The sequence below is a fragment of the Miscanthus floridulus genome, chromosome 11 (assembly GCF_019320115.1).
Source record: "Miscanthus floridulus cultivar M001 chromosome 11, ASM1932011v1, whole genome shotgun sequence".
NCBI lineage: Eukaryota > Viridiplantae > Streptophyta > Magnoliopsida > Poales > Poaceae > Miscanthus > Miscanthus floridulus.
This window is the reverse complement of record NC_089590.1, coordinates 54181603-54197001: the sequence shown is the minus strand read 5'-3', so window position 1 is coordinate 54197001 and position 15399 is coordinate 54181603.

The following is a 15399-nucleotide window of genomic DNA, read 5'->3' as shown; positions in this document are numbered from 1 at the left end:
CATGCCTCCAGCGAGGAGGTGGTTGGAGTGGTCTTCAATGGAGGCCAGGACAAAGGCAAGGCCAAGCACATAGACCAAGACAAGGGCCCCTCCACATAGAAGGGCAAGAAGAACAAACAGGATCGGTGCCGACCGAACAACACCGCATTGGTCACCATAGCTAATCGCATGGGCAAGTAGCCCTAGCAGGGCCTACCTGACCACTTCAATAAGCTCATGGATAGCCCATGCACCAACCACTGCTACCCCATTAAACACCTCTACAAGGATTGCGAGCTCCTCAAATGTTTCCTCTGACAGGTCGGTGGGCCAAAAAAGGGAGATGGCAAAGAGGCAACAGCCAAGAAAGGAGGCACGGTAGGCAAGGATAGAGATGGCCTCCCCAACTCTAAGGAATGCATCATGATCTTCGGCAGATCTGACGCCATCTGGTCCAAGCGCCAACACAAGGTGCGCTATAGGGAGGCATGCGCCACTAAGATGGCCGTCCCCTCCTTCCTTAGCTGGTCGGAATCTCCAATCACCTTTGATCAGAGGGACCATCCCTCCCATGTCGTGAGACCAGGATGCCACCCCCTCATCATCGACCCCATCGTCCGCAAGAAGCGCCTCACCAAGGTGCTGATGGATGAAGGCAGCGGCCTCAACATCCTCTACATCGACACCCTTGATGCCATGCGCATCCCCTGGTTGGAACTCCACCTAGTGGGCTCTCCCTTCCATGGGGTGATCTCGAGAGCGTAGGCAAACCCACTCGGGCAAATCAACCTGCCCGTCACATTTGGCAACCGAGCCAACTTCCGCTTGGAGGTCCTCACCTTTGAAGTGGTGGACTTCCTAGGGTCTAACCATGCCATCTTGGGGCGGCCATGCTACGCCAAATTCATGGCAATCCCCAACTACACCTACCTCAAGCTAAAGATGCCAGGACCAAATGGTGTCATCACCGTGAGCAGCGCCTTCTCGCATGCCTTCACGTGCGACCATGAGCATTTCGAGCTCACCACCATGGTCATCAACTCGTCCGAGCTCCCACGACTTGGGGAGTCATCGACTCCAGCAGTCCTGGACTGCAACAAACCAACCTCCTCGATGGCCTTCCGCCCGCTCGAGGAAACCAAGGCGGTGGGAATCGACCCCACTGACCCAACCAAGATGGTGCGGATTGGGACCCATCTCCTGACCAAATAAAAATGCTAGCTCATCGACTTCCTACACGTGAATCATGATGTCTTCACATGGAAGCCATCTCACATGCCGGGCATACCACAGGACGTCGCTGAGCATGCACTATGCCTCATCTAGGGCTCAAACCCCGCTAAGCAATGCCTACACCGCTTCGACGACGAGAGGGGCAGGGCCATAGGTGAAGAGATCACCAAACTCCAGGCAGCCAGATTCATCAGCGTGGTATTCCACTCTGACTGGCTCGCCAATCCCATTCTTGTTAAAAAGAAGACCAAGAAATGGAGAATATGTGTTGATTATACTGGCCTCAACAAAGTGTGTCCAAAGGATCACTTTCCTTTTTTGCGCATAGACTAGATAGTCGATTCTATCTCGGGTTGCGAGATCAACTCCTTTCTATATGCCTACACGGGCTATCACCAAATCATGATGAAAGAGTCTGATCAGCTCGCAACCTCATTCATCACCCCGTATGGTTCATACTGCTACATAACCATGACTTTTGGCCTGAAGAACGCTAGTGCCACCTACCGAAGGTGCATGCAGCAATGCTTCGCCAACCAAATCGACCCGCTCGACCAGCCTGATCAAGCCGAGCGGCCAAAACAAACAATCGTCGTCTATGTTGATGACATAGCAGTCAAAATGGCTCAAGCTTTCGACCTGATCACAAACTTGGCCGTAATGTTCATGAACCTCCGAAGGTTTAACATCAGATTGAATCCCAAGAAATGTGTTTTTGGGGTTCCAAAGGGGAAGATGCTAGGATACATCATGTCCGAGCACAGCATCGAGGCCAACCCCAAAAAGATCACGACCATCTCCAACATGGGCCCTATAAAAACAAAGCTATGCTAGGATAAAAAAAACATGGAACGGATAGTGATTCTATCACAAAAACAAAACTGATGTATTCATTGATACAAAAATTGTTCACACGAGGGCTCCCCTGCAAACTTAACGATTACATTTGTTGACTACTTCTACTCCAAATACTATTGTGGCCGCTCGGCGGCATCAGCTGATGCCAAAGGAGAGGCCACGGCACATGCCACCAGACATAACCACCGCCGCAAGGGCCTCGTCCGGTTCTGCTCCCTCAACTTTAGCAAGCGCAACGGGTATCTCAAGGGTGTCACACCCATAGACGCTCAGCAGAAGAGCATGGAGCTCTTGACCTTCTTGTGCAGTCGAGGTAGCTCCTAGGTAGGGACGCTGTCCACCGAGGTATGGCAAACGTGGCTGGAAGATATCTCATCAAACTTTATGAACTGGCCAACCTAAGCAGCTCCAAGGGCAAAACCTCCCATCGGCACAGTCCCAAATGTCTTCCTCTCCGACAAGGCTCACCCGGAGAAGACTCACCAGAAGAAGTCCACACGTGGCTCCATCCCAACGAAAGCCTCACAGATAGTGACGAAGCCAATGACATACGACACCCTCCGGTGCGCCACCTCCTTTGATGAAACCAGCCCCTTCTTAGCGAAGGCGGCCAGCACCATCTCATCTACACTGGGGGACCTCCAACTCGACATCGTGCTCCAAAAACATGAATGGGTCCGTGAGTTCTCCTTTCCTTCTCCCTTCCCCTATTTAAAGAAAAGGCAGAGTAGTTGAGGAAAGGTGAAAGGATTGGGGTGAGAAACCCTCTCCCTTCCCCCATTCAATGGGTTGGGAAATGATAGGACACACCCTAACTGATGGGACACACCCTGCCCAACGAAACGGTGCCTGGTCAGATGGGACATGGTCCGGGTATGGCCCACCACTACCACACGCCGAGCGTGAGAACCAAAGCACCACCACATGCAAGCGACCCTCCACCTTCCCAGGTGGGACTTGGAAAGGCCCAACTACATGATCTCTGCCCAAGAGAGACCATCGGGCTTCCTGAGTCAAACGAATGGCTCAAGAAAATGCTGAGAGACAGGTAAAGAGCAAAGTGACACCCCATGTGGGCCATACCGACTCCGTCACGAATAATGAGCATGGATCCCGGTCGGACATTTCTGATTGGAGCTCTTCAAACCCCATCACTCGAGTCATCAAGGTAATATTACCAACACCCACTATTTCCTTATATAATCATTCATACATCCATACATGCATTTATACATCCATACACACATTTATATAATCAACCATACATCCGAATCGCTTGGGGGCTCGGGTGCTAAGGCATCGCATATGCGGTTAAATGCATCACAACGCTCCATGTTGTGTCATGAAGTAGCAGTTGCCTCAGTCAAACATGAGCAACGACCGACCGAGGTTCGAAGGCTAGCCCATGAAGGGCTCAAGGCCGCCTCGTGTCAAATAGAGCCAGGGGAGAAAACGTAGATGAGCCCCGAGCGGCCCTCGCCTAGTCTACCTGGAAGCGGATAGGGTCATCTTAACCTTCTTATTCGATCCTAAACCTTGCCAAACCTATAGAATCTCCATCGAGGGGAGGCCAATGGGCCACCCAGGTTGGTCTCCGGAATGACCCAGGCATCTGCCGGATTGTAGGTTAAGGAGCAGTGGAATGTCACAAGAGGGCTATGCCAACCCCGTCATGAATGATGGACCTAGATTTCACTCGATCATACCCATTAGGGAGCTCACCGAGCGTGTCACTCAAGCCCGAGTGATCGAGGCAAGCGACGTTAGCTTAGGCCCTCCGGTTGTGAGAAACCACAGATGGCGTAACACACAAAACTCAACCGACCCCTACCGAAAGCCAACGGGGCTCAAGACACCAAAAAATGCCTCGGCTGCACCTGGGTCCACAACTCCGACTTGCCCAAATCCCTTGGCATGCCCAACGCCTGGATCCATGAGTTCGTTTCAAGCCCTCGACTACGCCCGATGCTAGGATCCATGAACTTTGTCTCGCTCGATCCCTAAAAACAACTGCCTCAGCTACGCCCAACACCTTGGTTGATGACTCTGTCTCAACTAAAAGGCACGCACACACGCTCGCTGCCAAAAAAACCCCAAGCGATTCGGCCCGAATCACCTAAGGGCTCGGGGGTTATACCCGCGGGTGCGCTCACGCGCACCCGCTGACGAAACAAACATCCCCTGCTAGCAACACGAAAACCCCTAGACAATTCTACCCGAATCGCTTAGGGGCTCGAGGGGTACACCCATGGGTGCGCTCGCGCGCACCCACCATAAAGATAAAAATCCCCTAGACGATTCTACTTGAATCGCTTGGGGGCTCGGGGGCTCATATCAGGTTCATAAACCAAGGGTCCCTTATGGACCAGCTTCCCAACAAAGGCTTGGCCCAGCAGACAACGTTGCAAATGATGCACAACCCATAGGCCAGCCCAAGTACCTAAACCAAACGAGTGATCTAGTCTTCGACTGGAAGGCCTGACCAAGAAGGAACGACGCCCACTTCTGACTCTAGCCCACCTCTCTAACCGGAAGGCCTTGCCTCCGACTCTAGCCCACCTCCAAACAGCCTCTCTGACCGGAAGGCCTGGCCAAACACCGCTTCTGACTTCGACCCGCGTCTCTGACTAGGGATGCGTCAAACCCCTGCTCACTACTCTTCTCCAACTGGCGCAATTAGAGCCGACTAGGACCAACCGATCTAGGATGCCCGCTTAGTAAGGACCAGGAAATAGATAGAGAAAGTAAGTCAGGGCACTCAAGTCAACCGCAATATCGAGGAACGTACCCTGTACACCTGTAAGACAGTACCCTACGACCTCCCTGGCATGACAGAACCCAAGCAATGTTGTAGGCGCCAACATTTTCCCTACAGTGTTGTGGGCGCCATCAACTCTCATACCAGACAAACACAGTAAGGCTCCCCCCAAATGCCTCTAGGCATCAACAGTGTTGTGGGCGCCTACCATACTAGGCGAACATGGTAAAACCCCCTGCATGCCTCTCAGCATCAACAGTATGCAGGCAGGCATCGACGTCTGCCATACCAGAAGAAGACGACGCAACCTCCCACGTGCATCTAGCATTCAATAGTATTGTGGGTGCCTACCATCATCTTGTATATGCCGACGTGGGCAACAAGACTTAGTAGCATATGTACTCACTCCCTCTCACTTGTAAGGACATCCCCTTCATCTATAAAAAGGGATGCGCTCTCTCCCAATAGATAGATCGATCAGTTCACTTACATTGATTCACGCTCTATAACTTTAGACACTCTAAAGTTATACCGAGCACACACTCGAACACTTAGCATGTAGCGATTCTCCCATCACTCTCGGCCCTTTAGACTAGAGTTTGACCGGACCTCTTGTACCCCTCATCTTTCTTCCTTCGTTTGTAACCCCATTGTAAACTTTGAGCACCTGAGCTCAGGAATAAAGTCACCGACCGACTCAAACTAGACGTAGGACACGTTGCCTAAACTAGTATAAACCCTGTGTCATTGAGTGCTAGGCCACCTCCAATCACAATGTACAGCAAAACTACAAATATTTACATGTTGGTCACTTTCTGCACCGACAGATCAAGACACTTAGCAAGTGTGATCACATTTAGGATCGATAGCCATACTATTAAGAGGGGTGTAACTCGTATCAAAATGCGGTTATCAAAGTGCCACTAGATGCTCTAACTCATTGCATATGCATTTAGGATCTAGTGGAGTGCTAACACCCTTGAAAACATTTATGAATATATGCTAACACATGTGCACAAGGTGATACACTTGGTGGTTGGCATATTTAAGCAAGGATAAAGAAGATAGAGTTGAAAATGAGTTAGTCACGCTGGTCATAGAGTGACCAAACATGTCCGAAATTGGTACCGGACGCGTGTGATATTTTGTCCAGTCTTGGGGTAGTTAGACAATAGTGACCAGACACATCCGGAATCTGGACCAGACGCGTCTGATATTTGGACCCAAGGTGAGCGACTAAGTGAAGTGACCCGACTCTGGCTCAGTGGAGTGACTAGAGGCTGATGAGTTACTATTCAGCATCAGGTCAAAGTGATATAGTCCGAAGCAGGATTGCAGAGAGCGTCCGGATGCGTCCGGTCGCCATGTGAACCCGCAAGTCTCGGTTTTTCAGCGCAATAATTCATCGAACGCTAGGAGCGTTTGGTCCGGTGTGATCGAACATGTCTGGTCGGCCTAGAGTGGCTCTAGGAGCTCTCTAGACTTGACCTGACGCTGTGTCTCCTGGGTCCGATCGTTTTCTAACAGCGCGTTCGATCACCTAGTATTACTGTGCGTAGAGATTGCCGCTGGGCACCAATGGCTAAACAATTTGAAAGGAACACGTTGCGATCAGGCTGTGACCGGACACATCCGGTGCACACAACCTGCACGTCCGGTCATCCCACAGTCAGCCCAATAATTGAGCCAACAGTGTCTATAAATATCGTTTAGCTGGCTCTAGCTCACTCTCTTGGCCATTTGCATTGACATAGCAACCTTATGAGCTTAGCCAAAGCCCTTCCACTCATCTCCATCATTGATTCATCATCTTTGTGAGATTGGGAGTGAATCCAAGTGCATTGCTTGAGTGTTTGCATCTAGAGGCACTTGGTGTTTGCGTTTCGCTATAGGATTTTCTTGTTACTCTTGGTGGTTGCCACCACCTAGACGGCTTGGAGCAGCGAGGATCGTCGAGCGGAAGTTGGTGATTGTCTTCGGCTCCGATCATGGTGATTGTGAGGGGTTCTTGACCTTTCCCCGGTAGAGAGCCAAAAGGTACTATAGTGGATTACTTATGGCTTGTGTGATCATCATCTTGTGTTGGTTGTGCGGCACCCTATTAAGGGTTTGGCGTATGATGCCAATTAGCGCGTGAACCTCCAAGTGAGTGAATCACCACAATGGGGACTAGCTTGCCGGCAAGCAAGTGAACCTCGGAGGAAAAATCATTGTGTCATGATTGTCTCCTTGGTATTTATTGGTATTCACTCATTGGTCACTTGCCACGGCGGTATAACTATCTTGCTCTCTCTCTTTACATTACCGTAAACTAGTTGTCAAGCTCTTTAGTGTAGCTAGTCGTGCGAGCTTGTTAGTTTGGTTAGTGTGTCTCTTTAGTTAGCCTTTGAGAGCACACTAACTTAGTGTAGTGACATAGCCATTGTGTGGATAGAGACTATAGAAACTAGAATTGTGGTAGGTGGCTTGCATTTTTAGTAGGCTAGCGCAACACTCGCTTTGCCTCATATTTATTTAACCGGCTTGCTAAGTGTTGTTGTAGAAATTTTTAATAGGCTATTCACCCCCCTCTAGCTATTAGGACCTTTCAGTCATGTCAACTATACCTTATAAATTGGACCGAAGGGAGTATAACTTAATGGGATATCTAAGAGCAATTGACACCTTAGCATAGGAAATAAGCTGAAATACCCAATGCAAATAATTTAAGACTCAGCCATAGATCTTGAGTTTAAGTATTAGTCAAAACATGGGGAAAAAGTTTGATGTACCCAATTCTCATGAAGATCTAACTTGGACTTGGACAAACTAGAGAAATATTACTGATATTAGCAGTGGTTAGGCTTACACTTGGGATTCTATTGTCCCAACCAACTATATATTCATCCACACATCCTTGAGTTAGGCTTGCACACAAAACTCAAAGAAAATGTAGAAGTTTTATACCAATTATTCAGGGAGTGAGGGTAGAATACCCCATGCTATATGTGTTGGCATGGATATAGAGATCCGAACCTTGGTCAGGAAGCCAGGTGCCTGCTCTACATCGACCACCGGTACACTGAATGGCTCAGTCCGCACCAAGATGCTTGTAGCATCATCAATGGCTGGCATTAGGCCTGGCATGATGATGACATCCACTAGGCAGTGATGAGGGCAGGTGACATGGGTCCTGGCTGAACCATCTAGGGGAGTGGTGAAAACGCGCCCCAGGCATGGTCAGCCGGTTAGATGACCGAAGACCTAGCCCTGAGGGCTCAGGACCATGGGCCTTTGGCTGTCGTATCTGGAGAGCGCCGTTCCCATAGTGCTTCCTGACCGCCCACCAACATCGCTAAGTACATCGGGGAGACAAACCCCAGTATTTGGCTCAAAGATTTCTGGCTCACCTGCCGAGCTAGAGGGGTGGATGATGACCTTTTCATCATTCAATATATCCCCATCTATATGGGGGAACATGTTTGGGCTGTAGCTTGAATTCCTCCCGCACGACAGCATTTGTGACTAGGCAGATCTCGAGAGGGTCTTCATTAGGAAATTTCTAGAGGGATGTATGTCTGCCCTGGTAACTCCTAGGACCTCAAGAGCTGCCAGTAAAGCCCAGTGAGTCCCTACGGGATTACATCCATAGGTTCTCTCAACGATGCAACTCCCTACCTGATGTCGTCGACTGTGGATGTCATCAGCGCATTCCTCCCTAGGACGACCTGCGAGTCCCTAATCCACAAGTTTGGATGACTGAAGCCCCGTACCATCCATGACTTACTTGACGTCACCACTAACCATGCCTCCAGCGAGGAGGCGGTCGGAGCTGGTCTTCAATGGAGGCCAGGACAAAGGCAAGGACCAAGCACATAGACCAAGACAAGGGCCCCTCCACATAGAAGGGCAAGAAGAACAAACAGGATCGGCGTCGACCGGACAACACCGCATTGGTCACCATAGCTAATCGCATGGGCAAGTAGCCCTAGCAGGGCCTACCTGACCACTTCAATAAGCTCATGGATAGCCCATGCACCAACCACTGCTACCCCATTAAACACCTCTACAAGGATTGCGAGCTCCTCAAATAGTTTCCTCTGACAGGTCGGTGGGCCAAAAAAGGGAGATGGCAAAGAGGCGACAGCCAAGAAAGGAGGCACGGTAGGCAAGGATAGAGATGGCCTCCCCAACTCTAAGGAATGCATCATGATCTTCGACAGATCTGACGCCATCTGGTCCAAGCGCCAACACAAGGTGCGCTATAGGGAGGCATGCGCCACTAAGATGGCCGTCCCCTCCTTCCTTAGCTGGTCGGAATCTCCGATCACCTTTGATCAGAGGGACCATCCCTCCCATGTCGTGAGACCGAGATGCCACCCCCTCATCATCGACCCCATCAGTCCGCAAGAAGCGCCTCACCAAGGTGCTGATGGATGAAGGCAGCGGCCTCAACATCCTCTACATCGACACCCTTGATGCCATGCGCATCCCCCTGGTTGGAACTCCAGCCTAGTGGGCTCTCCCTTCCATGGGGTGATCTCGAGAGCGCAGGCAAACCCACTCGGGCAAATCAACCTACCCGTCACATTTGGCAACCGAGCCAACTTCCGCTTGGAGGTCCTCACCTTTGAAGTGGTGGACTTCCTAGGGTCTAACCATGCCATCTTGGGGCGGCCATGCTACGCCAAATTCATGGCAATCCCCAACTACACCTACCTCAAGCTAAAGATGCTAGGACCAAATGGTGTCATCACCGTGAGCAGCGCCTTCTCAGCATGCCTTCACGTGCGACCATGAGCATTTCGAGCTCACCACCATGGTCATCAACTCGTCCGAGCTCCCATGACTTGGGGAGTCATCGACTCCAGCAGTCCTGGACTGCAACAAACCAACCGTCCTCGATGGCCTTCCGCCCGCTCGAGGAAACCAAGGCGGTGGGAATCGAACCTCACTGACCCAACCAAGATGGTGCGGATTCGGGACCCATCTCCTGACCAAATAAAAATGCTAGCTCATCGACTTCCTACACGTGAATCATGATGTCTTCACATGGAAGCCATCTCACATGCCGGGCATACCACAGGGACGTCGCTGAGCACTGCACTATGCCTCATCTAGGGCTCAAACCCCGCTAAGCAATGCCTACACCGCTTCGACGACGAGAGGGGCAGGGCCATAGGTGAAGAGATCACCAAACTCCAGGCAGCCAGATTCATCAGCGTGGTATTCCACTCTGACTGGCTCGCCAATCCCATTCTTGTTAAAAAGAAGACCAAGAAATGGAGAATATGTGTTGATTATACTGGCCTCAACAAAGTGTGTCCAAAGGATCACTTTCCTTTTTTGCGCATAGACTAGATAGTCGATTCTATCCTCGGGTTGCGAGATCAACTCCTTTCTATATGCCTACACGGGCTATCACCAAATCATGATGAAAGAGTCTGATCAGCTCGCAACCTCATTCATCACCCCTGTATGGTTCATACTGCTACATAACCATGACTTTTGGCCTGAAGAACGCTAGTGCCACCTACCGAAGGTGCATGCAGCAATGCTTCGCCAACCAAATCGACCCGCTCGACCAGCCTGATCAAGCCGAGCGGCCAAAACAAACAATCGTCGTCTATGTTGATGACATAGCAGTCAAAATGGCTCAAGCTTTCGACCTGATCACAAACTTGGCCGTAATGTTCATGAACCTCCGAAGGTTTAACATCAGATTGAATCCCAAGAAATGTGTTTTTGGGGTTCCAAAGGGGAAGATGCTAGGATACATCATGTCCGAGCACAGGCATCGAGGCCAACCCCAAAAAGATCACGACCATCTCCAACATGGGCCCTATAAAAACAAAGCTATGCTAGGATAAAAAAACATGGAACGGATAGTGATTCTATCACAAAAACAAAACTGATGTATTCATTGATACAAAAATTGTTCACACGAGGGCTCCCCTGCAAACTTAACGATTACATTTGTTGACTACTTCTACTCCAAATACTATTGTGGCCGCTCGGCGGCATCAGCTGATGCCAAAGGAGAGGCCACGGCACATGCCACCAGACATAACCACCGCCGCAAGGGCCTCGTCCGGTTCTGCTCCCTCAACTTTAGCAAGCGCAACGGGTATCTCAAGGGTGTCACACCCATAGACGCTCAGCAGAAGAGCATGGAGCTCTTGACCTTCTTGTGCAGTCGAGGTAGCTCCTAGGGTAGGGACGCTTGTCCACCGAGGTATGGCAAACGTGGCTGGAAGATATCTCATCAAACTTTATGAACTGGCCAACCTAAGCAGCTCCAAGGGCAAAACCTCCCATCGGCACAGTCCCAAATGTCTTCCTCTCCGACAAGGCTCACCCGGAGAAGACTCACCAGAAGAAGTCCACACGTGGCTCCATCCCAACGAAAGCCTCACAGATAGTGACGAAGCCAATGACATACGACACCCTCCGGTGCGCCACCTCCTTTGATGAAACCAGCCCCTTCTTAGCGAAGGCGGCCAGCACCATCTCATCTACACTGGGGGACCTCCAACTCGACATCAGTGCTCCAAAAACATGAATGGGTCCGTGAGTTCTCCTTTCCTTCTCCCTTCCCCTATTTAAAGAAAAGGCAGAGTAGTTGAGGAAAGGTGAAAGGATTGGGGTGAGAAACCCTCTCCCTTCCCCCATTCAATGGGTTGGGAAATGATAGGACACACCCTAACTGATGGGACACACCCTGCCCAACTGAAACAGTGCCTGGTCAGATGGGACATGGTCCGGGTATGGCCCACCACTACCATCACGCCGAGCCGTGAGAACCAAAGCACCACCACATGCAAGCGACCCTCCACCTTCCTAGGTGGGACTTGGAAAGGTCCCAACTACATGATCTCTGCCCAAGAGAGACCATCGGGCTTCCTGAGTCAAACGAATGGCTCAAGAAAATGCTGAGAGACAGGTAAAGAGCAAAGTGACACCCCATGTGGGCCATACCGACTCCGTCACGAATAATGAGCATGGATCCCGGTCGGACATTTCTGATTGGAGCTCTTCAAACCCCATCACTCGAGTCATCAAGGTAATATTACCAACACCCACTATTTCCTTATATAATCATTCATACATCCATACATGCATTTATACATCCATACACACATTTATATAATCAATCCATACATCCGAATCGCTTGGGGGCTCGGGTGCTAAGGCATCGCATATGCGGTTAAATGCATCACAACGCTCCAGTGTTGTGTCATGAAGCTAGCAGTTGCCTCAGTCAAACATGAGCAACGACCGACCGGGGTTCGAAGGCTAGCCCATGAAGGGCTCAAGGCCTGCCTCGTGTCAAATAGAGCCAGGGGAGAAAACGTAGATGAGCCCCGAGCGGCCCTCGCCTAGTCTAGCCTGGAAGCGGATAGGGTCATCTCAACCTTCTTATTCGATCCTAAACCTTGCCAAACCTATAGAATCTCCATCGAGGGGAGGCCAATAGGGCCACCCAGGGTTGGTCTCCGGAATGACCCAGGCATCTGCCGGATTGTAGGTTAAGGAGCAGTGGAATGTCACAAGAGGGCTATGCCGACCCCGTCATGAATGATGGACCTAGATTTCACTCGATCATACCCATTAGGGAGCTCACCGAGCGTGTCACTCAAGCCCGAGTGATCGAGGCAAGCGACGTTAGCTTAGGCCCTCCGGTTGTGAGAAACCACAGATGGCGTAACACACAAAACTCAACCGACCCCTACCGAAAGCCAACGGGGCTCAAGACACCAAAAAATGCCTCGGCTGCACCTAGGGTCCACAACTCCGACTTGCCCAAATCCCTTGGCATGCCCAACGCCTGGATCCATGAGTTCGTTTCAAGCCCTCGACTACGCCCGATGCTAGGATCCATGAACTTTGTCTCGCTCGATCCCTAAAAACAACTGCCTCAGCTACGCCCAACACCTTGGTTGATGACTCTATCTCAACTAAAAGGCACTGCACACACGCTCGCTGCCAAAAAAATCCCAAGCGATTCGGCCCGAATCACCTAAGGGCTCAGGGGGTTATACCCGCGGGTGCGCTCACGCGCACCCGCTGACGAAACAAACATCCCCTGCTAGCAACACGAAAACCCCTAGACAATTCTACCCGAATCGCTTAGGGGCTCGAGGGGTACACCCATGGGTGCGCTCAGCGCGCACCCACCATAAAGATAAAAATCCCCTAGACGATTCTACTTGAATCGCTTGGGGGCTCGGGGGCTCATATCAGGTTCATAAACCAAGGGTCCCTTATGGACCAGCTTCCCAATAAAGGCTTGGCCCAGCAGACAACGTTGCAAATGATGCACAACCCATAGGCCAGCCCAAGTACCTAAACCAAACTGAGTGATCTAGTCTTCGACTGGAAGGCCTGACCAAGAAGGAACGACGCCCACTTCTGACTCTAGCCCACCTCTCTAACCGGAAGGCCTTGCCTCCGACTCTAGCCCACCTCCGAAACAGCCTCTCTGACCGGAAGGCCTGGCCAAACACCGCTTCTGACTTCGACCCGCGTCTCTGACTAGGGATGCGTCAAACCCCTGCTCACTACTCTTCTCCTAACTGGCGCAATTAGAGTCCGACTAGGGACCAACCGATCTAGGATGCCCGCTTAGTAAGGACCAGGAAATAGATAGAGAAAGTAAGACAGGGTACTCAAGTCAACCGCAATATCGAGGAACGTACCCTGTACACCTGTAAGACAGTACCCTACGACCTCCCTAGCATGACAGAACCCAAGCAATGTTGTAGGCGCCGACATTTTCCCTACAGTGTTGTGGGCGCCATCAACTCTCATACCAGACAAACACGGTAAGGCCCCCCCACATGCCTCTAGGCATCAACAGTGTTGTGGGCACCTACCATACCAGGCAAACATGGTAAAACCCCCTGCATGCCTCTCAGCATCAACAGTATGCAGGCAAGCACCGACGTCTGCCATACCGGAAGAAGACGACGCAACCTCTCACGTGCATCTGGCATTCAATAGTATTGTGGGTGCCTACCATCATCTTGTATATGCCGACGTGGGCAACAAGACTTAGTAGCATATGTACTCACTCCCTCTCACTTGTAAGGCCATCCCCTTCATCTATAAAAAGGGATGCGCTCTCTCCCAATAGATAGATCGATCAGTTCACTTACATTGATTCACGCTCTATAACTTTAGACACTCTAAAGTTATACCGAGCACACACTCGAACACTTAGCATGTAGCGATTCTCCCATCACTCTCGGCCCTTTAGACTAGAGTTTGACCGGACCTCTTGTACCCCTCATCTTTCTTCCTTCGTTTGTAACCCCATTGTAAACTTCGAGCACCTGAGCTCAGGAATAAAGTCACCGACCGACTCAAACTAGACGTAGGACACGTTGCCTAAACTAGTATAAACCCTATGTCATTGAGTGCTAGGCCACCTCCTATCACAATGTACAGTAAAACTACAAATATTTACATGTGTCGGTCACTTTCTGCACCGACTAGATCAAGACACTTAGCAAGTGTGATCACATTTAGGATCGATAGCCATACTATTAAGAGGGGTGTAACTCGTATCAAAATGCGGTTATCAAAGTGCCACTAGATGCTCTAACTCATTGCATATGCATTTAGGATCTAGTGGAGTGCTAACACCCTTGAAAACATTTATGAATATATGCTAACACATGTGCACAAGGTGATACACTTGGTGGTTGGCATATTTGAGCAAGGGATAAAGAAGATAGAGTTGAAAATGAGTTAGTCACGCTGGTCATAGAGTGACCAAACATGTCCAAAATTGGTACCGGACGCGTGTGATATTTTGTCCAGTCTTGGGGTAGTTAGACAATAGTGACTAGACACATCCAGGAATCTGGACCAGACGCGTCTGATATTTGGACCCAAGGTGAGCGACTAAGTGAAGTGACCTGACTCTGGCTCAGTGGAGTGACTGGAGGCTGATGAGTTACTATTCAGCATCAGGTCAAAGTGATATAGTCCGAAGCAGGATTGCAGAGAGCGTCCGAATGCATCCGGTCGCCATGTGAACCCGCAAGTCTCTGGTTTTTCAGCGCAATAATTCATCGAACGCTAGGAGCGTTTGGTCCGATGTGATCGAACATGTCTGGTCGGCCTAGAGTGGCTCTAGGAGCTCTCTAGACTTGACCTGACGCTATGTCTCCTGGGTCCGATCATTTTCTAACAGCGCGTTCGATCACCTAGTATTACTGTGCGTAGAGATTGCCGCTGGGCACCAATGGCTAAACAATTTGAAAAGGAACACGTTGCGATCAGGCTGTGACCGGACACATCCGGTGCACACAACCTGCACGTCCGGTCATCCCACAGTCAGCCCAATAATTGAGCCAACAGTGTCTATAAATATCGTTTAGGCTGGCTCTAGCTCACTCTCTTGGCCATTTGCATTGACATAGCAACCTTATGAGCTTAGCCAAAGCCCTTCCCACTCATCTCCATCATTGATTCATCATCTTTGTGAGATTGGGAGTGAATCCAAGTGCATTGCTTGAGTGTTTGCATCTAGAGGCACTTGGTGTTTGCATTTCGCTATAGGGATTTTCTTGTTACTCTTGGTG